This window comes from Hippocampus guttulatus, chromosome 2 (genome assembly GCF_054856545.1).
Source record: "Hippocampus guttulatus isolate MCC_2025c chromosome 2, RoL_Hgut_1.0, whole genome shotgun sequence".
Classification (NCBI taxonomy): domain Eukaryota; kingdom Metazoa; phylum Chordata; class Actinopteri; order Syngnathiformes; family Syngnathidae; genus Hippocampus; species Hippocampus guttulatus.
In genome coordinates, this window is record NC_141262.1 from 12,057,588 (window position 1) to 12,084,706 (window position 27,119).

The 27,119-nt window shown below is 40.7% G+C and overlaps 1 long non-coding RNA gene across 3 annotated transcripts; it reads right to left on the bottom strand.

The window, feature by feature from the left end:
• Positions 1 to 393: 393 nt before the first annotated feature.
• Positions 394 to 25,739, bottom strand: LOC147208535 (uncharacterized). 3 transcript variants are annotated; one of them, XR_015103759.1, is made up of 6 exons: positions 25,468 to 25,739; positions 17,327 to 18,475; positions 3,303 to 3,603; positions 2,357 to 2,378; positions 2,002 to 2,274; positions 394 to 1,237 (listed from the first exon to the last, which is right to left on the bottom strand). It is a non-coding gene; the product is annotated as an uncharacterized LOC147208535 (long non-coding RNA). The 3 variants fall into 3 exon arrangements; XR_015103757.1 differs by having other exon boundaries at positions 2,002 to 2,378; XR_015103758.1 differs by having other exon boundaries at positions 395 to 1,237; positions 2,201 to 2,378.
• Between the last annotated feature and the right edge of the window lie 1,380 nt (positions 25,740 to 27,119).

The window sequence follows — 27,119 nt, forward strand, 5'->3', positions numbered from 1 at the left end:
ACAGAGTTCGGTTGCACCGATGGCCATCCAAGTGAAAATATTTATTATGCCTGCCACTACATGCCACTGGCATGGATTGCAAAGCGATAATATGAATAATACGTTCAATGTAATAATAATGACAGTAATTAAAAAAATATGCTGTGTACATACACTCATGTTTAACAACAAGACATAATCACAATCACGGCTCAGTTTGGGAACGTCACTTGAGCAAACTCGGGAAACAGGGTAGTCATGATTGCTCGTTACCTGAGCCCTGGGCAACTGTGATGCCATTTTCAGTCGACGGTGGATGGCAGAATGGCCAATATTTTTTGGGTTGACTTTCCCTCTAACATACGCTACATGATAACCACCAATTTTTATGAATAATATTCTTCCGATGAAAAGACGTGTGTATCAAACGTCACATAAATCGGTCGCCAAGAAGTAGCTCACAGTTGCAGAAAGGTTTAACAGAGCTGCTGAGGCAATTGCAAGAATTGTTCATGATTGATTGAAGCACTTGAAATTGTTGTTTTTCTGAGATCTGCATAGAAATGCGCTGTTATGAATCATTTCATGTTATCTACATATGTGTGACTACTCCTTTCCTGCTAAATGTGCCTCGAATGACCTGTTGCAATTTATTCTGAATGTTAAACAAAAACTCAACTCAATCATTGTAAGAGCTCCGCGCATCAAATTAACAGCACTGGCAAGGCAATTGGGAAGTAATAACAATCATTTTATTTTGACATTTTCATATTTCCTTTGTACATTTTAGGCTTTTGACCTCAACATGTTTGTGAATAGTCATTTGGCAGCAACATCACTCGAGATTTAAAATTCAAGATTTGGTCTCTATATACAAATAAAATAGAGAGCAGTACTCTTGATTTTGCCACTCGGGGATATACTCATAATTGAATAAATGAATAGTCATGAAGTAAATAGGCCTATCGATCAATAAAACAATAGCGGGATTTTTCTTTCAAAATATGTAAACTTACGCATTGCACTACAAACCAGTGAAGACAGCGAAAAATATTCTTTGCACCTTTGGGATGTTTGTCGTTCACAGCAGGTGTTGTCTTTGCATTGGGGGGAACATTATGTTTGCTAGAAAATCTTTTCACCTCTTCATTAATTGGTAATGAGATAACATTTGCAGACAAACACAGCAAAGAGAGCCATTGAATTCCTATAACAACATTTCCAAATGCTTGATTATGCCGTTTTGTTTTTCCACAGCCTGCAAGACAAAAAAAAAAAAAAGAATCCTCATTAGGATTTACAGGTAAGCTTATGTGCAAGTGCAAGCATGTTTCTGCAGAGAGCAAAAGTGTGAGATAATCTGTCGTTATCAAAAAAGATTTGGTTTATTCACGCAGCCTCAAATTCAGGCGGCGTTCCCACTGTGACTTTTCAATAAATTCCACCATTGTGAATTGTGATGTATGACACTCTCTCTATTATGCACATCAGTGTAATGTGACTTGAACTACCTCATATAGAAGAGAACACATGAAAGATGTCTTATTACTGTGTCGGTGGCGCATCCTCGGGCTGTTAATATGATGTGACGACTGAGAATGGGATTTAATCATCAAGTGCATGGAGATGAATGTTAATTTTCCTCAAAAGATGTAATCTTTGGCACGGAGGCTTTGTCACACATAATTTAGCCAAAAGAGCAACTCCTGTTAGTGTCCTTTTGTACCAGCTGGAGAAGTGATCAAGTGATTTGTGATTACTATGACGGGATGTTGTTTACACCTCCAAAAATCCCGGAAGAAGGAAATGCAGCCTGCAAATCTCCCCAAATTATTCATAACGCTAATGTTGTTCTCGCGGAAATAGCACACACACATGAATCCCCCTTTGTCCTTGAGAGCTATTAATAAGAGTAAGTTCACATTAATGGGGAAGAGACAAAACAAATATATGGCTAACGCACTGATGGCCTGCGGTTTTTGTATTTATGAGTGCCCTGGAGACAGCGAGCATACTAATCACCTTGGCGCGGCCCTTGCTTGTGTCTGGAAAGAAATGCGCCGGTGTCAGTGGTAATTAGACATCTACATTGGGGAGAGCCCCAAACGCAGTTGAGATGTAAAAGGGGTTGAGGGGTGTTCACGTAGATGTAAAACTGCCGTCGAGAGAGTTTGTGCACCGCAGTCGCCAAGCGCATGCCCGTCCTCTTTTTGGTCTCCACCTTTCTCTCCTTGAAGACTGCACCAGCCCCATCACTCTCCAAAGTCTTGAGGAAGAGCGATACCTCGTTTAAGACTGCCCCCCGATGGATAGAAAAGGTAAGGACATCTTAAAACGGAATGCAGAGACTTCATCCAACTGCTGGTATCGCTCTCACCAGAGGCATGCTTTGACATACTCTAAAATGAAGGAAAGAGACAGATTTTCTTTCATTTTTTTTTAAACTCTGTCCACACTTGAAACATTTCCTATACAAGCTAATACTGTGCTGTATTTATATTAATCCCCAGTTTAAATGTGGTGTTAATTTAATGTTTTAACTTTTTGCGCTTCGTAGTTATAATGGGCCCCATGAAGTCACTAATAATAACACAGTGTGATACTGACATTGTTCCAATGATAATATTTAAAAAGAAGAAATCCCTCACAGTAATAAAAAGGCATAAATCAACATTGATGGCAATCAAATCTGGAGATGATAAAGGAAAATCTTTTCACGCAGCTCTTAAATGGATCTCACTGTGTCTTCATCAATTGTGTGGGTTTTTTTTGGGGGGGGTGGGGGGCAGTTAACTGTTAATCTTAGTCGAACTAATTGTCAAAATGACAAGATGAAAGAAAGTCAGTGGGGACTTTATATGTTTGCCTATCACAGACACCGTATAAATCTAAGTGTGGAGCGCAACCTGTGGAAAATGGCTCGCACAAAATGCCATTTTGATGTCTCTTGCTTTTTTTTCTGGCTTCAATGAAAGCCATTTCAGCCTTGGAAATGTGTGCAGAGAAGAAAGGCAACATAAACGCTGGTCATAGTTTAGCAGGAGATACAAAGATGGGGAAAATGTGGCATGTGTATAAGACAGAGGCAAAGAAATGCATTAGGGCAAAAGAACAGATTTTCTGTCAGCGCGTCATTGTTCAGATGGTGGCTGGCTTCTTTGTTGTTGAGGATGTAAATGAGAGTGTGCGTGTGTTTGTGTGTGTGTGTGTGTGTGTGTGTGTGCGTGTGTATGTGTGCTTAACAGGACAACTGATCAAACAAGGGAACAAGGGAGTTAAAAAAACAAACAAAAGTACATTGACTGGCACAATGTTTTTCTCACCGTCCATCTTCCTTGCTGTTATTCCCGCACCTCCATCCCCGACCCTCCCTCAATTGCTACTGTCCAGGAAAAAAAAAAAAAAGATCAGCAAGAGCAGGCACAGCGTGAGGCCGGTGTTAACTTAGCAGCGTTATTGAGGCATTCTTTGAAAACGGTGTTGTCCAAAGGTCACACTTTCTTGCCTGCCACCGCAGCTTTGAGTGCTCAATCCTCACTGACTGATCTGGTCTCTGTGGACAGCTCCTCACATTGTAACATGCTGGCGTCGCGATGCTCCCAGTCAGTGCTCTGGTCACAAAGACTGCCAACAAAAGAACCGAATTATTTGTAATATGAACCACAAATAGTGAGCGGATGGAGAGAGGGAGAGAGAAGCCTTTTGGTTTAAATTGCTCTTTTTATTTTGGGAGCATTGAAAATCCAGAATGCTGAATCCCTTCCTTCCCTCCCTTGTTAAGCCAAGTCCAAATCTGGAGCCCCCGTGAGTCATTTCTCAACAATGCTTCAGGCTGCCAGGCCTGATGGCTCAATGCTCCCTGTTTGACAAGCACTGCCTCAAATGGAGGTCTGCGCTTTTATTCAGCTCAAAGTTGATACCAAAGCTGTGCAAATACCAATGACTTGTCTTTTAAATACAGAATAAAGGTAGTGTGTGTGTGTGTGCGTGTGTGTGTGTGTGTGTGTGTGTGTGTGTGCGTGTGTGTGTGTTGGAGACAAAAAAGACAATGTCAACATGCCTTGTAAAGTGAATCTTTTTCTTGTGTTTGGCCATTCTTCATTCCAAATGTAATCTCTCATCTTGTTTGCCAGTTTTGTTTTGTTTTTTTGTCAAGTACTTTTCACTCCCATCCCACAAAAAATAAAAAAACTGAGGTCACTCAAGCCTCATCTCTAAAAATGAATTACACTTTTTACTGAGCATGACAGATTACAAGATGCTCCTTGGGTGTCTTTATCTACTATTGATCCACGTCTGCTTAAAACCCGCAAATTTAGCCCTTTGAGCTTGTGCTTGCACTCATCACGACTTGGGGACATGTATCTTTTTCCACTGTCATGGGACTACAAGTCAATTCTCAATAAGGGAAATAATTTTAAATGAATTAATCCGATATGCTGGACATTCCTATGCAGTGTGGGCTCCGTGTGATGACTACTATACAAATCCCTTGTTCAAAGCCCTTCTAGGTGTGTGTCAGCCCAATAATTTGGATGGGGGGGTGGGGGGGGGCAAAGTTGAAGCCATGCCCTTATCTGCATTTTCAGCAAAAGACACAGCTGATCCCCAAACAGATATGGACTGGATGCTCTACGAAGTGGAGAAAAAGATGTGCAAGCACTCCTCAAGGATTAGCACCAGGGGAAAGCATGGACGTCCTGACACCCAAAATGATATTTGCATGACTACAATGCAGCTCAGCAGATACAGCCAGAAGGTGTTCTCGAAGACAACCAGTAAGGTACTTCTTTGCAAGGCCAGGGGTTTAGGCTGCCGTTGCTGCTCTGAAAAGTCTCGTGATGCAAATTATCCCATGTCACTTATTGTATATATGCCAGGCTGCTCAAGCATGCGTCTACATTGTTGACTGTGTTGAGCAAAAGAGACACTAAGATGGACCAGCTGCCTAAATTCCTTGGGCATGATATTAAACTTCAGCCTGTCAAGGTCAACAAGGTTTTGATGGCACTTCAGCAAGGACAATCAGCTTACATTTTACTTTCAAGGCCACAAAAAATTGAAATCCTTTTATATGGTCGGCCATTTTGTTTGAATTTACGCAATTCATTGTTTTGGTCACATTAATAAGTTTTACTTCCACAGAAAAGATTATCGAGACTAGTGATGAAGAAGACAGGACCGTGGACGATATTGCCGTGGGGGTTAAAGAATGCTTGAAACCAATGTTGGAGCTAGCAAGCTTCTACCATCGGCACCACGCGAGAGGAAAACAGAGCGTGGAACCAAGGTGAAGCGGCATTTAAAAAGCACATGAGTTGTTTCATCACATATGTGCATTTAAGTGTTTTAATAGCTGAACCAGAAGCCCTGGACTGGGAACTATTTAGTACTCAGTAGTGGAAATATCACATTAAACTGCTTTTTACCATTTCAGTTCTTCTGGGTGTCGCTAAAATGTTGCATAGCGCTCTGACTTTATGTGTTTGCAAAGTGTCTGGGAAAAGAGGCCTTTGGGTGGGCTTTTGTCAGCCCAAGCCCATTGGTCCCCAAAGTGCAGGGGTGGGGAGAACCATTAAAATAAATTACAAAAATGATCGAAAAAGCCCCAGAGTTACCCACTAATGATAAACTGGTCATTATATTAACAACTGGATTTGGCCGAGAACTTTCAAATGGCCACTGCAACCACTGACAAACTTTACACTGGCCAAAACAGCAGACATGTCCCAGGAAAAGAAGTCAGGGCTTTGTGATGAACACAATGTATATAGCGTCCATAGGTTCAGCTCGTAAATGGGGTGACCGATCATTGCAAACGGCTTCTGAAAATATTCACAACTATTTTCTTCATTCTGACACTTTGTGGTTGCTTCTTCATTGACAGTCATGCTGTGGGACAAAATAATGTGTGTAAGTGGAGCCTCCAAACCTGATCCTGGGCTGCAGTTTTTCCATTGCAACACCTCGGTTTAATGTGCAAAGCTCAATTGCTGTGTGGTGAAGTTTTACCAAGTGTCTTTTTTTTTTTTTTTTTTTGTGACGTGCGTTGTGGGCCTTCAAAATTGATGTGTGAAATGGTGTTGAAATGCCACAGGGCAAGCATCAAACGATGCCTATCTTAGTGTGTGGGAGTAAAAAGGAAACATTTAAATGGACGTTGCACTAATAAAATGAATTTTGCAGCTCAAAACAGTCATTTGTTTCAATAGGAATTTCATATGATATCTGACAACCGGATTGGACACAATCCTGTGTCTCTTGAATGCCTTTTATGTGAGGCAGTATATCGCAACACAACTACAGTGGAGCAGAATGTTTTAACCCTGATGTTCACTACAGAAACGCCACACAATGTAGTTACATGAAGAATCATCTCATCCGCCTTTTGTGTGTGACTCAAATGTTGTTTTCTTTTTCCGTCTTCTATTCAAACAATGCATTCATGCACTTCCAAGGAGGTTTGTGAAATCCAAATTAAAACTGCCAGTGCTGTGCTTCATAATCACCTTTGTCAGATCTTTTGTTTTCATTACAGCAGTCAGATTAAATCATTTTCGTTCTGCTCACATTGGTAATCAACGCTGTGCAGTTTAGTGATGATGAGTGAGGAAGGTCTGTTGACCGAATGGCTTCAAAACCTGCTCTCGACTGCCACCATGTGGCCATACGAATAACTACTGTTAAACTGAGTTGTGGAGACATTATCCTTCCGTTCATTACAAGATTGCTTTTGCTGTTCATCCAGCCATTAATTTTCTCATTAGGGTCATGGGAGAGCTGGGGTCCACCCTGGGCTGATTACCTGCCAATCTCTGGCTACATTTGAAGAAGCAATCATTCACACTGGTTCTTACACATACTGATAAATTAGTCTTCAGTTCATCTGCTTGTGGGAATGTGCGAGGAGGCTCGCATCTCAGGTTTCTCACTTTTGTCCTCATGCAGGCACACAAATTATTGGGCGGAATGCACGTGTGTCTTTGGAATCAAAGGTGAAGTCACTTTCTTCCGCCTCCCACCTCCCTTTTCTTTGTTGCATATCCCTTTGTGACATTGAACCTGATTGAAGGATGTTCAGGGTTAGGGCTAGGAAAATAGAGCCCCAGGTGGTATTGTTGCAAAGAGATGCTCTGTGCTTTGTGGAAAATCATAGATAGTGTGTATTCTGTTATATATACAGTAGTTGAGAGGAATATGAGTTCCACACCCGGATATCTTTACAAGCGGCACCATCACAGACATCCTTTTATTATTTGCGAAAATAACTCCTGAAATGAGTTACCAAATTAGGAGGGGAATGGCGGAGCAGATTAGAGCAGAGCACCATGCCAACAAAGGGCTCTTGGAGAAGAGGGTGCAAAGTTGATGGAGAGGAGGAAGCATCGGAAAGATAGTGACAAGAACAATCAGAGGACGAAAAAGTTGTATTCCTTACTTACTCCCTGAGATAAACCTTCTCCAAGGCTTGCCTGTGCGTTTGGGCCCGGCTGCACAAAGAGTCGGGATGAAGGGGCCGAAAGGACAGTTTAATCTTGCTTCCCTGTGTAACCGCGCCTTGGTTCCTTCGCTGTTTCTTTCTCCCTCCCGTGTTTTTTTTTGTCTTCCTACATGAAAGGGTTCTGCTTTGCAGTCAACCTTGCTGCAAGATAATGAATTCAGATGAGAGACCACAGGTTATTTGAACTGTGGCTGCCATCAAAGTTTTACGTGCACTTGTGTGCTGCGCTTTTCATGAGGAAATAATGCAGACGAGGCCCAGGTTGAACTGGAAAATTACAATTTTGGCATTCTGTTAGTCCTCGGTTATCAGCAGGTTGCAATCACAATGTTATGAAACTTGAACCTTTGTCCTGTCCTCATCATGGTGATTCAAATAAAAAGCCAACATTTTCAGGGTTAACTCTTACAAAGGCGCATTCGGCCCTCATTGAAATCATGGAAACAAAGTAACGTTCCAAGAAAAGGTTGTCGGAAATAAGTTTGTAAATCTGTTTCATGAGACAAGGTTGTCATTTTCTGAACATATTGACATTAGAAGGAAAGAAAATAATAGAAAAGAAAAAAGTGCGAGGAAGATGGATTACACGGAAAACGCACACACAACACACACACACACACACACACAGGCACGGGGAGAACACGCAAACTCTACACAGAAAGGCCGGAGCCGGAATCGAACCCTGCACCTCTGCACTGTGAGGCGAACGTGCTCACCAGTCGATCACAGTGCTGCCAAGTAAAAACGTATTTTGCAATCTTAACGTAAAAAAGCAGCCGAATATACAGGTACCGGTAACCTTCTTTCAAACATTACAAAAAAAAAAAAAAAAGAATGCATTAACATTCACAGTGCAGGTTGGAAATAAGATGTCTACTCTAGGTTAATGACTTCCGCAAGAGCTAATCCGAGTCAGGGGTCAACCAACCTGAGACCAGTTAATGTGATAAGATTGGAGGTCCTGGATATAGCTGCTCTGCCCTATAGAGCGGACATGCGTGTGTGTGCGCACGCGCACACACACACACACACACACACACACGCGCACACACACACACACACACACACACACACACACACACACACACAAAAAGGAGCTCTTAGACGTTAGAACACTTCCAGACAAAAAAAAAATAAAAAATCATCATCAAATTTATGGTAAAATCCTACTGTTGATATAACTTGATAAACCATAAAAATAAACATAAACTAATAATAAAAATACAAATGCTCAGTGAGACAAAGAGCAATTGTATGTATTTTTTTGCATGAATTAGGAACAAACAGACATTAAGAATTAATCCCACATAGTGTTTTTCTTTTACTGAATTATTTTATGGAGCCATTTGTTTCACTTATATAAAATGTAATCGGAATATGCTCGCAATGGCCTCTGTAACAGAAGTCATTGATTGACATAGCATCCTCTGTCGCATCACTGCAGATACAGCATGAATCGGTCTGTCAATCTCCCACTCCATTCTTCCATAAATCATGAACAAGACCACAAAATACTTGAACTCCTCCTCATGGGGGAGGACCTCCTCCTCGACCCAGAGAGGACACTCCACCCTTTTCTCACTGAAGACCATTGACTCCGATTTGGAGGTGCCTATTTTAATCTCAACCACAATTTCAGCAGAAAGCAGAGACCTAAATACTGGGGTCATAAAAGTGTAAGCCCTGAAAGACTCAGCTGTCCCCAGAAATGTTGTCCATAATCGGTGACATGTGACATGGTGCGTTCAGTAAAAAACATGGGAACTGATCAATGTTCGGGAAGTGTTCAACAAAAAAACGGTTTGACTTCTGTTGTGAGTTGAACAGCAAATTGCATTTTATTTATGCATAAAAACAAGGTACTGCTGATTCCCACGAGTTTACAGACTTATCTTGTCACCGCATGCTGAGTTTATATACATTGTGCATACAGTATTAAGAAATTATTTAATTCCTACTCATATATGCACATATATTTGACCTCAGAGTGAAAAGCTAACTATTTTTGCCGACTCCAAGGACTTTTCTAGGTGCAAAGGGACAGTACACTGCGTTTTCCCGATGAGGCAGGTGATCACAGAGCGTCTCGTTATCAGCAATATGGATTGATAAGGTGTTCTCTCTCTCAAGCTTCAATATGCACACAAACACACGCACGCACAACATTGACGGACACTCTGGATACACAATGAAAGAAAAAAAAAGTGTTATAGTGTTCAGAGCTCATGCAGTGGCTTAGAAACGCAAGGACCTGTTCATGCTCTGCGCCTGAGGGGGTCATTTACAGTTAACATAAAAACAAAGAACAAAAAAAAATCCAAAACAAGGGGCAAATTTAAACTGAGAATCAGATTTCTGATGTCATGCTTCATGCGTATTCATTTATACTTCAAGATGATAAAGTAATTTTAATGCAGGTAATAATAATAATAGTAATAACAATAACAATAATAATAGCAGAATATATCATAGAGTATTAAATGTAATAATATTCATGAATAAGTGTTACGAGAACTGGAATTTTTTTCTGAAAAGTAATAGTTATGAATTAGAACGCATCGTGAAATTTGTGAAAAACACATCCTCCTGGTCATGAAACAATTACGAAAATAATAAAGTAATAATCCGTTGGTTTTAGATCGAGCTTTTCTACACATGCAAAGTTACAAAGACACTACACAGGGCGGCGGGTCAGTCCTTAACTTTTTGAACATCTACCCACGTTTTTTAAAGCTTGTTTGACGGGTTGTTTTTACCATGTATAATAAATTAAAGTCAAAGAATTTCAAAGCAGCCCTTGCATCTTTCATTTCTATCTGCATGTGGCCCCTGGAAGGAAAATATCTTGGACACACTTGACATAAACTGTCAATCAAAAATGGAAAACGACCATCTTTGCAAAGGCAGCATTGGGAATACAGTTCTTGTATTGGATATCATTAGATTGTGCAGGTGATAGATCGTCTAGTAGAGATCTCCGTAGATGATTAAATACGTTTTCCCATATGATGATTGTGTAAGTACGCAAAACATTTGAAACCAGAATTCAACAACCATCAAGCCACCAAATCGTTTCATACCATGCTGTAACACAATTCACCAATAATATGATATTTTACCAACCACTGCAACACTACCCATAATGGACAGTAGGAGGAACCATCTGCTCTGTCTTGAAAACTTCCTGACCTAGTTTTAACTCAGAGCGTCTAGGACATCGTGTTCCCGTCTCACTCGTCGACCCTTCATGATCTCACACGAGGTCAACTGCTGTTAAGTAGCTTATCAGCCAACAGCTCAGTCATCTGGAACCAAGAGAAAGACCTTTGTTCATTGGACAAACGCGGTCCTCGAAGGAAACAGTGGTGCTACTGTATGTTTCTGAGACAAACAGGGACATTTGTTATGATGTTTCAGGGACATTTGTTGACGATGATCCAATTTATGGCTGGCAAGTGTAGACATGAGTCTTGTAGTTAGATTAGAAAGAGATGTTCATGTCACTCTCAAAGGCAGCAGGGTTTTTTTTGTTTGTTTTTTTGTTACTGTTCTTGTAGATGTATAATGGCGTTGAAAAGCATATGCATTACACTGAGAGATGTGCCTAATATTTTGGTTGACATGAGTCAACTGCTCGTGGCCATTATTTTGGGGCCAGTGGGGGGAAAAAAAACACAGATGCTCTGATTGAATATGTGGTGTCATGTGTTTAAGTGGTGAACAAAAGAAACATGCTGTGCTGTTTTCGAGCACACTGAGTCCTGTTTGTGCACGTGTTGAGGAAATAAATGGAGGCCACGCCTTCGAAAAAGAAGCAGATGCACTGGTGGCAATTAAAGCTTTGTAAAGTGTTTAAAAAGTTTTTTTAGAAAGTTCAGGTGTGTTCCTTATGTAATGTCAAAACATTTGGGGAGGTGGTAAGGGTTATGTGTTTAGATATGATCAAAATTGTTGGATGCGGGTGCATACGTGAAGAGGAGCAAGTGCACACAATGACTCCAGTTCGCATAATGGTTGTGTCTCTCGAAGTTACTCTTGTTAAAAATAATTATTTATCCATGTAAAATCAAGTATCCTATTACCGGTATTTGAAGTGGAATCTGTTTGTTTCCCCCCCCCCAGTACTGAAACAGTCCCAGTTTCATGTTTTGTTTTGCTATTTTATTTCAGACACTGGTACTTGTTGTACATGGAGCCAGTTGGGTTCAGATTTCACTCTGCGACAGAACGAATGGAACTGAGAATGTTTGTCTCTCTCTGTATGTGCCACGGCGACTGACTGGGAGCCAATCCAGGGTGTTTCAGACAAAGGGATATTCAAAGAAGCAAATCCTATATGGATTAAAAAAAAAAAAACAAAAAAAAACAATGAACAAAAAATTGTTGTGGTACCACCACATACAGTAATTGTTTTTAATTACCGGTAACTTTTGATCATTTTTCTCCACTCATTCTTGGGTCGAGCAGCCAAGACTTTTCTGTCGCTAGCCTGATCGTCCTGCTCCATCCATGGCCGCAGATTAAGGTCTCTTTATACTCCTGCATTTGCCAGGGCAATAACGGCCGCGTCGCCTCACGTGACCGAAGCGTTGTGCTACGCGGCAAGTCCTCTGCAACATATGCCGCGCACATGACAGAAATTGTTTCTGCGCAGAGGATGCAGCGCGCATCCTCTCTCATGATTGGTCTCTTTTGTCACAAGCTTCGATGACGTACTCAGCTTTTGAAGCCACTGGTTGTCCAATAAAGGACTGTGTATGGGTGTGCAAGCCTCTTTAAGAACTACCACAGGAAAAAATAAAGCCTTACAAATTGTGCACAGGGCTTTTGTGCCCATGATGATTTATTTATTAGCAATTTATTAGCGCTGGAATAGCAAAAGTGGGCTATACTTTTATTTCTGGCAAGCCAATAGAAATATCAAAGTCATTAAGTGAAATGATGTGTGCAGGGAAACGGAAAAGGTCAAGATGATTTAAAAAAATTAAAAACTACAGGAATAAAAACCGCTAACTACTGCTGATTTGACCATTCAAATACAGTATAAGTGTCTCATGCTTTTCTTTTCTTTTTTTGTACAGTAAAGGGCAGACTTTGAGCCATTAGTGGCCCTTGTGATGATGGGGCATCTTTGTTGGTGATGTGAGCAAACAATCCCAGGTTGGCTATCACGTGACTGTGAAACGACTGCTCTGGATGTCAAAGTACATGAAGTGTACCGGCATTGACCAGCCACAAATTGGGTACTCATGCACAATCCACCGAGAGACAACACGGGAGCTACATCAACAAATATTGGAACAGAACTATTGGAAAACTAGGTCTTGCATTGACCCCACAAACCACATTATTTTATGCAACCTACAAAACCTATGTGCCACTATTTGTCCCTGACTTCTGTTCGAAATAATCCAAAAAGATGACAATCACCAAATGTAGTTGGCTATTATTGGTATTCCACAAAAAAGGTATCGGTAAGTTATAAGAAGTGTAAATGCCTGTGTTTTTAAATAGCAGAACAATTCACACTGTAATAATTTACACTCTTGGGTGAAAATATGACTGTCACTTCTCTGCATCCATCATTTCCTAAAAAGAAGATAAGGTAAATGTGTAGCACTTTACTAAAAAGAAAATGGTGCCGTTTATTTTGTATTTTGCTCCCTTACTGTATAAAATGTGAACTGAACCATGAACTTAAAACAAAGTACATACCAGACAATTATGACATACAATTAGACACTCCTAGATGTCATAGATTTTTGTCATGCCACCATTGTTACCCACCTCGTGGGGGTAACCATAATACAATGTCCTTGGTGGATGTCTGCGGTTGTGTAGAGAAAAGCACCACTGACTAATGCGACGCTGTATTAAAATGTGTTGTTCAACGATTTATTTATTTATTTTTATTTTTTTAAGGAACACGTTTTGAGATTTGTATCTCAATGGTTTGTGCATGGCGTGTCCAATGAAGTGTTATTCACACTACACAATGTTAGTGGCCACCGGTTTGGTTCCTATCCTACTGAGTGGCGAACAAATGCGAGTGTTTTGGAAGGCAGCGAATGTTGCATTCACGTCAGAGTTTGTTAAGGTCCATTCAAGGGAGCGAATGTTGGCCAAATGTTCGCGAGACAATAATATCCGTACGTCGCCATTTTAAATGGGCTTATTCAAATGCAGGAATAACTCTGTCCACTCATTCATTTAAATGGGTCAGTCTGAATGTTTCAGAATTTGAACTTGACCCAAATATTGACTGCATGTAAACACAGCCATCGAGACAACATTCTTTGCAAAGATGACACAGACAGACACACAGAAACACAATGACTGGTTAATCATCATAGCTTACTCAAGGGCCCAGATACAATTCTACCACAACAGCCATGGCACGCAAGCAGCAGCAGCAGCAGCCGGGCGTTTTGCCAGCCTTCAAAAGGCACTGTGCAAAGGAAAAGGCGAGTTCATGCATACATCCAACACAGCCGGTTTAACGGGTGCAAATATGTGAATATGATTCTGTCGTAATGGTAACGAGAGTTTTGATGCAACTGTGGCTTTTAGCACAGAAACATGTAGCTACTAAATGTGCACTAGGTGTGGCCCTTGCAATATGCTCTGAGTGAAAATACTTCTGAACAACCATCGTTAACTTTTTCTTCCCGCTAAAACACTTCATGCGCATCATGAAGAGTCATTTCAAAGGAGTCCTTTACATGCCTCATTATTGCCTTACTATACTTCTGAGGACAAGATCAACATCGTAAAAATGTTCCTCAAAATGGCACTCAGTGGGCTTACATATCTGTGCATGCATCACGTTTGTAACCCTCCAGTGGCACAAACACTGGGTTCTGCAGCTAGGGTGCGACTAGAATGTCTACCTCTAGGGGACTCACTGGTTCATTTTTCACATCTATTGCTGTGGAGGGAAAAGCACAAAGAGTACAAAAGTCACAGTCTGTGCTGGACAGACAACGCACGACTCTAGTATAGCATGTGGAGTAAACAATACGCATGTACAGTATTTCCTCTTTTAAAGGGGTTCTTATTCATTTTTACCTTACTGCAGGATGCCATAATGTCAGGAAAATTACAATTGTGCATAGGTGGTAAAAGTGGAGCTGTGAATTAATTCCAAAATGTTGCTGATATTTGGCAATAAAAAGGTAACTTTGGTGTCAAGAGCCATATGAACTCTGGCCTCTTGAGGGCCCACTAACACTAACTGTGCTATGTGTACTTACGTTGCACTTGCGGGTTTGTGTTTGGTATTTTCCCCACATCATAGCTCGGTTTGGCTGCCAGATAATGTGCTTTACACGATGAACGTGCCTATATGAGGTAGCGATGTTTATCCGTCAGGTGACCTTTGGCGAAACCATGCAAATTCTCTCCCCTTAGCCAATGGTCATACCAACCATAAACCGCTCGGTTGTGTGTTTGCAAAGCTTTATGAATTACATTTTAAGTGTCACTGGCAAAAACATGTATCCTAATTTCATCTGGAAAGAAAACACAAGCATTTGTCGTCATGGGCTTGCTGTTGAAAGTATTGCCAAGTTATAACCTCAACTTCCCTGCTGTATCCTGCTTGCAGAGAGGCACGTCGTCCTAGTCAGTTTATGGCGTGTAAGTAATTGTTCCGGTCATATAGAATTTTGCCAATAGAAGTTTAAAAAAAAAGAGCCAGAGGTATGATGTGGTACCAACCATTGAATGATAAATCAGTCTTGATGACTTTCTAAAGGTACCAAAGGAGCCCTTTTGATCTTCCACATTAGCAATGCCTTCCAAGGATTATACAACTTCCATTAGATGCTTTTTATTTTTATTTTTACCCTTTTTATGTTTTGAACGTCGTAATTTCGTTTTTGTTTTTTGTTCAGTAGCTTTTCATTTGTTTGGCTTTCCTCATTTCCTTGGCATAGAAGTCTGCAGGTGTTTTATGGTTGCAAAATGGAATTGAGCAACATAAAAAAAATTAAATAAAATAAAAAAAAGTCCAAAAAACAACACCAATGTGTTCAAAACAACCGAAAACGCTGATGGATTCAGTGTCAGTTTGCATTAGGATGTCATGTTATGTGAACTACAGTACATTGATAATGATGCTTTACACACAAAAGACTTGGGACCGACTTTTAAATAATCAACAGTGGTTTGCATTAACAACTTAACCTTTAACAGCCAACTTATTTGACGAACAAGGATGGAGACTTGTTTACAATCAGGAAACTGATGCCCTCACAAATAAGTCCTGGATTATCTACTGGCGTTAACACCAGTGGGTGTTAATTTTAACACCAGCCAAGTGTCTTTTGGTATCCACTCTACCCTGTGTTAAAGTAACATTCACTATAGTGTTAAATGTTCTACACCCAAATGTGTGTTACAGCAACAAAATATAATGTTGTCACTACTGAGTGTTTAGATTAACACTAATGAATGATCATGCCAACACCTCAGTCTGGGGAAAATATCCCATGCCTCACTATCTTAAATAAAACACATTACAAAATATTAATTCAAAACATTTTCCTTGTATTAAATCCATTTCAGACAGCTCATACAAAACAGCAGTAGGGCAAAATGTATTTTCATGTGGAAACTGCCCATTATGCTACGATTAAAATCAGGTCAGAGACCAATAACAGTGAACAAATCCTCTTCAATTTAAAATGCATTCAGATAATCATCAAAATCCAGTGCAAGAACATTCGTGGTCCATGGAAATGCCTGACCGTCGTGAAGATGATTTTTCCTGAAAGTAGGGGATTCATTTTCAGTGCCCACACGGACAAACAGTTCATTCTTCGTTCAGTTCCATAGTTTTTCACGCAGGAGGTACTTCAACACGAGACATTTGACCAGAGCCCTGTTCTGGATAGTGTCGCATCTCTCTGTGCTTGAACATTGTCTTCGTTTTGACACTTTGACAAATGGCTGGTTTGCTTAATGTTTTATCATGAACAAGCTTTAAATCACCCTATGACTGTTCGGCTGTTGAGTGGTCTTACCGAGGCTTTGGGTCACCTTCAAAATTATGCCTGACAGCAAAAAACACAGAAGAATATGGACACAAAACAATAAACATTCCATAGTAAAGTCAATTTCCTCTAGGCTTGTCTGGCCAAGTGAGAAAACCCGAGAAGTTTTTTTTTGTTTTGTTTTGTTTTGTTTTCCAACTTTATACATAAATTGGTGAGGTCTTGTCCCCCAGATTGGGGAAGACTGTGACAATTCCTCCGAAAATAGATAATGTGGACATTAACATTTCATACAAATGCTTCAATCAAAACATGTTAAGTACCATGTTAATGTACCTGACTGGCGGTGTAGACCATGTCACGTGACGTCACACAAAATACAACTGTTGACTGTCATAAGCAATATAAAATAAAAAAAATAAAAACTCAAGTGGAAACCAATTTAAGAGGCCAAAAATTGCTTCCAGTTATCAGTGGGGTCATATGTCGAATAAACTCCATTCTTAGGTAACACGGTATTGTCGAAACACTTTCCAAAGAAGTCGACGCTTTTACAGCCGCAACACCTGTGTTGTTTTTTTTTTGTTTGTTTTTTGTTTTTTTGTAATAGTCATGTGTACCAACACTTTTTTTTCCACAGGTTGTGGATTGAGTAAATCCTCCTGATATCGAAAGTGATTTCATGAGCCCACACCAGTATTTTGTTGTAGAACATGCTCTGTATGTGTCACTCTTCATTATTTTGACTCTGGTTACCTTGGCTATTTTATATACTACCGAAACACGATTACAATAAAGTTGTTGGTTTTGTCTTTCAGTGTAACTTTTAGAATATACATTACAGTCTTACCTTTTTTTAAGGGTGGCGCCCTTGTGGTTGCGTTCATGATGTGCTGCAACCCAAAACTGAAGACAACCTTTGGGTTGGGCTCTCATTTCAACACACTTTTCGATGGCGCTCGCAGAAAAGAGGGAAGTCTGCGGTTCTTCACAAGGTACTTTTGTATCTCAGAGAGGGTATGTGGCGTCAGTGGGGTGTGATGAGAATACGTCTCAAGAAGTAACAGCACGGTCATGTGGTCCACTTCCCCTTTGCTGAGATATAAAAGGAAATAGGTGTTATTTTTGTGATCATAGCGCTCAAGTGGTCTGACATGGCAACAGCTTCTGCAAGTGTTGGATTGTTTCTCTTTGTTTGTTTTGGTGCCAGGTAATTATGCGTAATGTGGGGAGGAAATGCGTTTCAATATCTGCGCACCCATTCGACAAAATATTCGGCAAACAATTGTATTGAAACTTGTTTTTTGTTTGTTTTTGACGTGCAGTGCATTTCTCCATGGCTATATAAACCATAATAACTATAAACAGTGTTCAACAACAACAGCTTTGACAGTGACAGTGATCAAATGTAAGCATTATTATATTAAGGCAAAATATTGTAAGTTGAGATGCAGCTTTTATTGGATCTACTTAGATTGTGAAGACATGCCTTATGTTCTTAACTCAGTGCATTCACTTTTAATCTAATGTCTTCGGCCTCTTAAACATTTCATTCTATATTAAAATGTATTGTCTCAACTCTAACTAATAAGACATGATCCTCCAAACAAATTCCCAACATCCATCTTTATTTAATATTTTCTGACAGTTTCACTTCTGCACAATGGATTCCTAGAACCTCAATTCTAACTCTTCTTTTGTAAGCTCTGACTTTTGTCAGAAATAATCAATAATGGGATATAGCCTGTAATTTGTCAGCTAGCCATCCATCCATCCACCCATCCACCCATCCATCGCTTATCTGGGGTCGGGTCGCGGAGGCAGCAGCTTTAGCAGGGAAGCCCAGACTTCCCTCTCCCCAGCCACTTCTTCCAGCTCTTCCCGGGGATCTCACTGGAGCGTTTCACAGCCGAGTGTGAAGCGGTTGGGATGAAAAGTAGCACACAATCAGGGTGGAGTGCCCTCTCCGGGTCGGGGAGGAGATCCTGCCCCAAGTCAGCTAGCCACACATCATAAAAAAGCAGTTTCCGTGATGTTCCAAATACTATAACAGTGGTCCATAAGCAACAACAGCCTCGCCCTAACTTTTAAAGATTTCATATTAGCTCATGTAAATAATGCTGGACTGTATGGTACAGAACAAAATGTAAGCCAAATATTCTTTCTCCATCCTATAGGGTCCTTTCAATTTTCAAGTAACAGAAAACCTGAATTCATGAGTTGCTAATTGTGTAGGATTAAGCCATACAATAGTCTCATTTAACCCATAAATATTATTCGTGTACTTTGCTTAAACATAGAGACTGAGTCATAAGAGTTGAATAAACATCCAACCAAATGTACAATTTCAAGAGGGGCTAGCCGTCCAGGTGCCCTTGTGTTGTCTACAACTCTGCTCTCACCAACCCCCCTCCCCACCTCCTCGGCAAAGCACTTGTTTTGCAAATGCCCCCCCCGCGGGAGGTTGTGGGAGGCGGCCGCATGTTCTAGACAGAATTTTCAATGGGTGACCAGCTTGTAGCAGACACATACAGGCTTGTTAGCTGTCTGGATCCAAGGTCTTAATCCATGCGCTGGTAGGAGTTAAAAGGGCTTTCGAGGCGGGAGACCATCTATCCAGGCAGAGCTTGAATGTCATGGCTTGATGTGGCATTGAGGAATGTCCTTCTCTAGCCAAACACGTGTGCCTCCAAGTGCTTGATTATGAGCATGTGTCACATGCAGGTCACCTCAGTTTGGTGCTCTTACATCAAACATTAGAATTTGAACAGTTGAGTTGAAAATTCCATGGAAACAGAAGGCTTAAAAGGAATATTATTCCACTTCACATCGAGTATTACGAGAAATGAATACCATTGTAGTTGATATGAACGTTGAGCAGCTCTGACTCTTTTCACCTTATCCCTCCACTAACCCCTTGACCTTCCTAGTCAGATTACAGGACTTTTATCCCTCATCTCGCGTTTGCTTATCACACTTGAGCCATATGCTGATAACGATAAGCACTCCTGTAGTCGCCAAGTCACCTTATCATTTGTCTTCTTCTCAGTTTTAGCATTTAGGCAAAATCCACCAGTGATTTCCAAGTCATACCTGTTGTACCGTAACCACTTACAAAATGTACCCCATGAAGAGGCTTTTGGGGGCTGAGTCAAAAGGGCCGGTTCTCAAAAAAGAGCCTGGATTCTCACCACTACTGTTGACATTCCAAAACATAACAGAGTTGTGGTGGTCGACCCATAAAACTACCATAAATGCAGTTGTGTTTTTTTTTAGGGGCCAGCCATTATGAACAAGACTTAATCCGCTCATAGAGATCGCTATTTCTAAAATCAAACGTCATGAAGTTAAAAGACTGTATAAAATGAAGCATCCATCCATCCATTTTCCGAACCGCTTGATCCTCACTAGGTTCGCGGGGGGTGCTGGAGCCTATCCCAGCCGTCTTCGGGCAGTAGGCGGGGACACCCTGAATCAGTTGCCAGCCAATCGCAGGGCACACAGAGACGAACAACCATTCACGCCCACACTCACACCTAGGGACAATTTAGAGCATCCAATCAGCCTGCCATGCATGTTTTTGGAATGTGGGAGGAAACCGGAGCACCCGGAGAAAACCCACGCAGGCCCGGGGAGAACATGGAAACTCCACACAGGGAGCTGGAATTGAACTGTGAAGCCGACGCGCTAACCACTGGACTACCGGGCCGCCCCTAAAATGAAGCATATAATATGCAAATATATATTATGTAATGTGAAAGGAATTACGTAAAAGGAGATGTGTTTCTGTTGTTGGAGCAAAATATTGGAATGATGCAAGTATAAATTGGAAAATTTGACTGGTAATATTGTTCACGTTTCTTTTGCATTGGCGTACAATGTAAATTGGTAGCTTCAGCAAATATATTACCCTTGTAAGAGAAAAACAAATAAAACTGGCCAGGCTTAAATAAGCTTTAGCTTCTGCCTGACCCATTTGGTCATTTAAAATAAAAAAAATTCTGACCTGTTCTGAAGAAGATTCACTTTTTTTTTTTCTTGTCATTGTGTTTCAGGTGATGTGTTTTGGATTTCCCTGGCGTTTTTGTTGTTGTTGTTGTTGTTGTTGTTTTTTTTAATTTTGTGGTTTGTAATGTTTGCTTCCACTGTTTCTCATGAAAAGCATGAGTGGCTGCCTCGGTTACGCGCTTCCTAGAATTGTCTTTGTTTATTTTAGTTGCGATGTTATTGCAATACTAGTGTAGCCTGTACTACCGAAGAAAAATTCCTTGTGTGTTCTTCATACCTGGCCAAAAAAGATGATTCTGATTCTGATTCCTTACTGCATTTGTGGGGGGTTTCTGCATTCATACGTTATATTTTTTGTTTGCATCATTCTTAGAGATACGGCATACATGTTGAAAATCATGTCAGAGAGAGACCGGCTCCCAAACAAGAGCCATCACTTCAAAGAGTTGGCACATAAAAGCCATTCCGTTTGTGACTACAATCTCAAAAGTAAAAAAATCCCAAACTTCATCAACATACACTGCCAACTGTAATGGGTTCATCTTTAGCACATGCCTAACCTCTTGAAGAATGTTGCCTCTAAGTAGTTGTTGTCTAAAATGGGAAATGATGCTAACAAACAAAAAACATTTTACCCAAGCATGAACATTTTGTATCGGTTTTGTGAAGTTTTTAGAATGGCAGAACCATCTGGCCAAATGATTTAATGCCTCTCTGATGATGCCAGTCAAAACTGAGGTTGACATCAAATTTTGACTAAATATTAGATCTCATTATGTATTGTTATTGTACCTCATGAAGTTGCTTGCATGTGTGCTGTATATTTTGGTCACACTTTGGTCAATATTTTGCTTGATACAAGAGATATTTTGTATCTTTCTGCTTCGCCCCATGTCTGAAGTGGCTGTGTGGGTGCTTTTCGCAGGCCTGTGGCTGGTTCCCTGCCAGTGACCGTACTTTGAACCAGCCGCAGCCGGTCTGAGAGTACAGCCAAAGATATATGGCCAACTGGAACATACACACAAAGACGACCTCATTCTCTCACATGCGCTTTCTATCCCACTGTATCACTTTGTGTCTCTCTCAGTCATGTGCCTCCAATTGCCATTTTCTCTTGCATGCTAATTGACTAATATGGCCTATTTAGTGAAAAAACGCCAATACTGTGTTTATTGTTTCCAGTGCTGATTCAGTGGCATGAAGACTCTCCTTCATTTCCAAAGAGAAGTTGAGTCGATGGGGTGGTCCCTGCATCCACTGTTGGTGTTGGAAATGTTTGGGAGTAGTTTCCACCCACTCTGCCCTCCTTCATACGTCACTCTCTTCATACATCCAAGATTCCTTCAGTCCTTGTACTTCTCCTTGTCACTTTCAAAGCTTACATGTTCTTGTTTTCCAAGTTGTTTGTCGGTTACAATTGTTATTTGCAGGAAATCAGAAACAGAATCTCAATACGAAGGAGAAAAGCCACTGCTAATAATAGAGTGGAAGTTATTGTCATAGAGCCAATCGTCTTTTTCTAATTATAGTGCTTTTCATTTTTTAAATACAAGCAGATTCTTGCCTAGATGATTACCCTTGCATCTCTCTGGTTTTGTATTTTGCTGAGTCAGGGGATTTAGGCCCCCCCCCCCCCTTAAAATGTTCTTCAACCCAAATGATTTGGAGTTTTATTTTTGATAGATAGATAAATAGATAGATAAAATAGGGCGGCACAGTGGTTGACTGGTTAGCGCGTCAGCCTCACAGTGCGGAGGTCAGGGGTTTGATTCGGGCCCCGGCCTTCCTGTGAGGAGTTTGCATGTTCTCCCAGTGTCTGTGTGGGGTTTTCTATGGGTACTCGATGCTTGAGCTAAAATAATTCAAGTATAATCAGTAGATAACAATAATGCACACAATAATCACCCTTCCAACCCTGTTCGAAATTAATTATGAAACATTTCAGTCAGTGTGCATCATATGCTATAAGATCTATTTACGAACTTGAGCCTTTATTTTAGAGAGTAATGATTAGATGTCCAACATTTGGTGTGACAAAGCGCTCATTTTACATTTCAAAAAACAAATCCTAAAAATTATGAATACTTAATGATAACCTCATCGCCATTTAGTTATGAATGCAAATGTGTGTTTATGTGTCAAAGTGAAAACTAAACCTGTTTAATTGAGAACAAAGCTGATATATTTTCAGGAAACCACGACTTGTTCTGAGTTAATGGCAGCATTTGATTGTTCTGCCTGTCACTGTATATTGCTGCCATAGACTAATTGGATTGGATTTGTTTGAATGGATGGAGATACGTTCGATTCCAGGACCCGGCCTTCCTGTATGAAGTTTGCCTGCGTGGGTTTTCTCCGGATTTCCTCCCACATTCTAAAAAACATGCTTGGCAGGTTAATGGAACACTCTAAATTGTCCCTAGGTGTAATTATGAGAGTGAATGGTTGTTTGATTATTTGTGTCCTGCGGTTGGCTGGCAACCAGTTCAGGGTGTCCCCCGCCCACTGCCTGAAGACAGCTGGGATAGGCTCCAGCACACCTGTGATTCGTAAGGATGGGCGGATTAGAAAATGGATGGATGGATGATGCATAAATGCTCATTTAAATAATAATAATAATAATAACAAAACAGCAGCAGTTGTAGTTGTAGTGGTAATAATGATGATGATGATGATGATGATGATAATAATAATTAGTACGAGTAGTAGCAGTAAAAGTAATAATAGTATTATGCCATGAATATACGTCCTGTGTTTGTGGACTGTGTATATTGTCACGTGGGTTCAGGAACACTTAAAAAAAACATTACCATTAAAAAAAAAAAAAAGTTCATCGCTTCATCTACAAATGGAAGTTCAAACAATTTCTTGCAAAGCATCTGTCGAGAACACCCACAAACATCTCATCTGAGATGGGCTCACGAAAAAGTGGAAAAGTGTGCTGTGATCAAGTATCGCCTCCACATAATCTATGTACCCTCAGTCCTCACGTGGCATATAAACTGACAACACTGTCTTCTTCTTTTAAGGTTTTAATTAACATTAACCACATTTTGTTTACAACGTGATCAGCTGATTGCTCATGTAACTAAAGAACAAGCTAATTACATTTGGCTGAACATGTTGAGGTTTTCTGTACTTTTGGCTGGCTTAGTGAGGACATTTGACTTCAATTCCACCGCGTAGAAAATGTAACACAATGAAGCCAGTTCTGGCTTCGACTGTATGTGAGAAAACACAAATTCAAGAGGCAAACTTGAAAATACACGGCGGAAAGGAGCGCACTAATTGAATCCAAATACGTCTGCACCCTTCCAACATAAGCTTACTGTGCTTCCTTTTTACCTCTGCCCTGAATGAGATGACTTGAAGTTTTTCAGAATGAAGTTAAAAATGCCGACGTTTAAATGTGCAGGTGTGGCCCATCAGAAAGTCGGTGCACCTCTTCTCTAAATAAAATGAGTCACCACTGGGAACGTGAATGATTGGGTTGTTTATAACTCGGAACACCCTTCCACCTGTGCTGGGAAAACGGCTCTATTTATATGGTGAATCACCCGCTCAGGACCTCGTTAATGGAATTGGGACTGAGCCAGGTCTTGTTTTGGTTGCTGCTCTGTCACAAACACTTTGCCTGCCAGGGTGTCGCATCTGATGGCAGAGTGATTCCTGGATGGACTTGGTGAAGACACATTTTGATTCCCATCATGTGAAACCAAATGCTGAAAAAGGAGCTCTTGAACGCAAGCGGGTTTGCTTACTGAGAGAAGAAAATACCTCAATATGGTTGGAGGCAAACAATTATTTCCATTGGTTTATTTTTATTTTACAAATAGATTTTATAAAAATGTCATAAAAGATACCCATTTCTCTATTTACATCAATGAAAATTCATTTATTTAGTTTTACGTAGCTATGGGGAGCTAGGGGAGAGCCAAAAAAGAGCCATATTGTTGAAGTGAGGTCATTGGTGGAAAAAGAAAATGACGGGGTGACTAACCTTTTTCTGAACATGCTATGTCCCCCCGCCAAAATAAAAACATGAACAATAACAAAAGCCTTATGGGACATTCAGTGGCATCAATAATGAATGTAATTTTAGTTGCTTAAGTGTTTTATGAACATTTACAAGCCAATTATTAAATGAGGAATACAAGAAGATTCAAAGAAATTCTCCATTTACCATTGAAACAAATGTGACTTTCCTGCCACTAAGGAGCAGTAATTTGGCAGATAGCTACAAGCCAAGCCAACCCTGGGAGGCACATTCCGCAGATGGGCGGTTCAAAGGAGGTGTACTAAACAGCTAGACCAACTCCCATCTGGTGAATTTGGGCTGTCTGACTTGCCCCACCTTCCTCAATCACCTCCGATGGCGATGAAAGGACTTCCTTGGTCACTGACGACTGGAAGGAGAGGGAATGAATGAACCTTTGTACGTCACGTCTGCATCAACGGCTTCATTGACCACCACTTGTGTTGACTTTAACACCAAATATAGAAGTGGCGTGCAACGTAATGCGCCCTCTTTAGAAACTGCAACGTTAGCGTGTGGCTGTGACGGCCCGATGGTACCACATCTTCCACAGCCAATCATTTAGTGCACATTTTTCCCCTCAACCCCAATTAGGCTAATGGTGAAAACAGAACCAGATGAATGTCACTGTGCTCCTGTGTACTGCGAAAGCAGTTTCGCGGCCAATAAGTACGCAAAGAACTGGGCAACAGAACAAAGTTTGTAAAAAAAAAAAAAAAATCCAAGTGTAGTGTTCTACACTAGTTGAAGAAATTATATTTTAAGACAAAATGTGAACTAAAGATAAACAAAAATGGCAGGCAGCAGAGAGCTGACATCTTCCAAGACAGAGCAATCTTTATTTGCCCCTTTTTGACTGCGCACTACCAACTACTCCACATCGCGCTACACGATATGGGTATTTTTTTTTCCACGTCAAAAAGTAGACACTTGCAGGTTTTACTTACATTTCTAGTATCTGGTCAAGCACCTTTCCAAGCATGCAAAGCGAATCACTCACTACTGGTTGGACGTTGTTACTCAGAGCAGATTCTGCCACTTCAGTAGCATACTCCATGTTGCTGCACTGGTTGTTTTTTTTTACCGCTCTGACGCTGCTCTCTAATGTCTGCGTGTCTCCTTAATCTGTGCAACAGCCACACGTAGAGGTCAGAGCAGAAGACCAATCTGTCTAAACAACACAAAGTGGTGAAAACACCTCCTTGGCTAAGGACCTAAAATGCAGTTTGTGCAGGGAAATTAAGGTATAAACAGCGAGTTTCTGGGGCACATTGGCTACAAAAGCACAGAGTACTGTTGAGAAACCACACTTCCTGTTATTACATGGCTGTTTATAAGCATTAAACATTGTCATAGAAACCGTCTGAAGACAAAAAGGACAGACGTAAGCAGAAAACCAACAATGTGTTGGCGGTCGGAGACTTACATTCACAACAAGTGAAACATTTCCTAAATTTCTAAAAATACCGTAAGTGGGCATTTGTGTACTGTAAATATTGCACATTGTTTGTCTGTGTAATATACAATGTAGCATTTTAAAAGGCCAGATGGTTATAGAGTGGAGCAAGGGTGGAGGGTGAGGGGAGATTTCACATGGAAAAGCTGTCTGGCCGCCTTCCTGAACATTACCAAGGGCTTTCCCACCACTCAGCAGTAACTCCGACCATCTCTTCTCTAACCCTTCTGAGTTTCCCTTTCCAACTCGCCTACTCTCCCTGTCATATCTCCCTGCTCCGTATTCTCTGAAGAGTTGGAACTTAAGGCAGTGGGATGTTATGTCTGTCCTGGAGGTTTGGGAAAAGAGGCTTGCTCAACAAAAAATTCTGACTCGGTAGAAAATGAGAAACCAAGTCCTTTCTTTGTTACTCCTTCAGAATCAGAATCAGAATCATCTTTATTTACTGTATTTCTATGTCTTATTGAAAGTGTAGAACCCATCGAGGTGTCAATAGTGGGGCAGAAGTCATTTATTTCGGTGAGGGCACTTGGATGGGGACGATAATGTTAGTTTGCTGTGGATTACAATGTTTCTGAAAACAGATTTTTGATGGCACTTTTTAGGCCGATTAAGTAGGGCACTGCCCATGTCAGCCTACATTACAAATCCCGGCGCACTCCCCATTTTTTAACAAAAATGCAAAAGATTGAAAGACTTACTAAAGTGAATTGTGTAAAAGTGTTCAAACAAACAAACAAACCTTCAGTCCTTGTTGAGGAATTATTGCCCCAGATTATATTTCTGCATATTGAGATTTTGATTTAAAATATGTGCATGTGCCATTTTGATGTGACTGTAAAGGAATATTGCCACTCTGGTCCTATAATAGTTCCCGGAGAATCCCGAGTCCCCTTGATTACGTTTTATTTGTTCCCTCAAGGTAGCATGGTCGGTGCTAAGGATTTTAGATGCCCTGCAGAAAGGGCTTCAAATACCTCAGACGAAGGTTGACAGTCATTACACAACACACTTGTCATAAATGCTGTATTCTGTTGTGATAAAGAGGTGTTCTTGTTTTCTGTTTCCAATATAAGGTCTTTTCATAATTTTAGGTGGTGCAATTCATTATACGAGAAGTGCAAGAAAAAAAATGTCCCTAAT